The 2,271-nt window shown below is 37.7% G+C and overlaps 1 pseudogene; it reads right to left on the bottom strand.

Annotated features, from left to right (window-relative positions):
• Positions 1–1,429: 1,429 nt before the first annotated feature.
• On the bottom strand, positions 1,430–1,697 carry LOC119412320 (annotated as a pseudogene).
• Positions 1,698–2,271: the final 574 nt, after the last annotated feature.

The raw sequence follows: 2,271 nt of genomic DNA on the forward strand, positions 1-2,271 counted from the left end.
TTATTTCATTAAAACAAACTAAACTGATTGGCTTTCTGTATGTCCATTTTTCTTGTGAAGATTTTCAAACTGTCTCATCTATTCATAAACAGTGGGGGTTAAGAAAGTTTTTGAAGTATTGCTCTATTAAATAATTCATACCAACTCTTTACTGAGAACCAAAACCCAGTTTGAAAGATCCACCAGAATCCTGGTCATCACTGAGTGTCCACCAACTCACCTGGATAACCTGCTTTTATTTTTCTTTCTTTCTTTCTTTCTTTCTTATTAACACTCACTTTATAGTCAACATAAAAAAACTAAAGAATCTTAAATATTGAATAATAATCACTGTTTTCTATATTTTTCTAAATTAAAAGTGGAACCTAAACATACAACTAGTCCCAAAAAGTTGTTAAATTGTGTAAAATGTATAATTTTTTTTAAAAAAAAGCTAACAAGCAAACTAATTATTTCCAAATCACACAAATACACATTTTATCCACAATGGGACATATTTAACATGACAAATGTTTAAATATAAAGGTACGTTTGATTTTGTAGGCAGCAACACAGTAAAGATGCTCCAGGTCCGTCTCCCTCTGTGAAGCATCGCCTCTCATTTAACAACAGTCTGTAAACGTAGGAACGGAGGAGAGCAGCTGATGGAGCTTCTGGATGGGAATGTTGTCCCATCCTTAGATGTAGGATTTTATCTGTTCTACTGTCCTCAGCCTTTCTTGATGGAGTTTTGTTTTTGTTTTTGTTTCTTGGTTATTATTATTATTTTTTATTTAACCTTTATTTATGCAGGTTTATACGACAAAGCGTTAGTGCCATGCTAAGAAAAAAAATTACATTGCCATGCTATGATATTTTTTTAAGCCATAAAATTACGAGAATTAAGTCGTATAATACTTTTTTTTACAGCTCTCATTACTTTATTTATTTTTCCACGAGTTGAATCCACAATGCGACCTGCCAATCAATCCAGTAGGCGTGTCAGCAAATGACCAATCTGAAGCTAAATGCTCCTTACCTGCAGAGAGCTGCTGCAGCCCATCAGAGCATACCATCTTACTGTAAGCAGGTTCAAAGTCCTGATATTGATAATAATCTGATGCTGATGTGCTGACAGATTAACTATCTCCTTATTTATAAAACCAATACCAATGTATAACTTAACAAGATGCTCAACATTCTTCATTTTACCAGTTAAAATGTGGTAAACTTGCTTTATTGTGTCGAAGTTCAGATAATATTACGACTCATTTAGCGTCAGATTGCTCATTTGCTGACACGCCTACTGGATTGATTGACAGGTCGTGTTGTGGATCCAACTCATGAAAAAACAAACAAACAAACAAAAACAAAACAAAACAAAACTTGAGAGCTGCAAAAAGACTCGTACGACTGTATTCTTGTAATATTAAGACTTAAAAAAAAAAAACATTTTATTCAAGAAATTTGATCCTCAGAAGTTCTTTGCAACAACACCGTCGTTCTTGGCCAGCCTCAGAATGGAGTCATCAGCCTCTCCCATCCGTTGAATTGGTCCACAGATAGCGTAGGTCTTGAACTGACCATTGAAGCGCCCAGTCACCCTCAGCAATGTTGAGCTGGATAGAAGAGTGGTCTTAGGCTCCAATGATTCTGTTGCTTGCCGAGCATTTGCGAGGGACGTAGAGGTCCACAAATTCACCTGCGTCGTTCTGCATGTTTGATGGTGGGGCAGCTGGTCGCCAACTAATCACTTAGACGAAATGGCCAACTTTATTTCCATAAAGCTACAATGGAGCTTGTAATTTTATCCTTTAATTTTTTTTCTTAGCGTGGCCCTAAAGCTCCATCGTAGGTTTATTTCACTGAGACACAAGGACTCATTTTCAAGAGAGACATGTTTGGGAGCAGCTGGTTAAGGGCCTTGCTCAAGAGCCCAGAGTATTGAGGCAGGTGTGGGCGTTTCACCTGTTCCACCCACATTTTGATGTTGATGATCCGGGGAGTCGAACTGCCGACCTTCCGATCACAGGTCCACTTTCTCTAACCTCTGCTCCACCACTCCCAATCACATTCTTACATATAGCAGGAGGCAGGTTGAGTGACGAGTGATTTGCTGAGTGGGACGATGGTTTCTGGACTTTTCTATTATTTGGATATGCAGTTTGGTCACGAGAGGCAAAACTACAAACGTGTGTCCTATATTCCTCTACAGGAAGTTCAAAACTGAGGAGGAACCTAAAGAAATAAGAGCTCAAAAGTAAGTTTATTATATATTTTAGCAGATTGCTG

The sequence above is a fragment of the Nematolebias whitei genome, chromosome 7 (assembly GCF_014905685.2).
Source record: "Nematolebias whitei isolate Nwh7 chromosome 7, NemWhi1, whole genome shotgun sequence".
In the NCBI taxonomy this organism is placed as follows: Eukaryota; Metazoa; Chordata; class Actinopteri; order Cyprinodontiformes; family Rivulidae; genus Nematolebias; species Nematolebias whitei.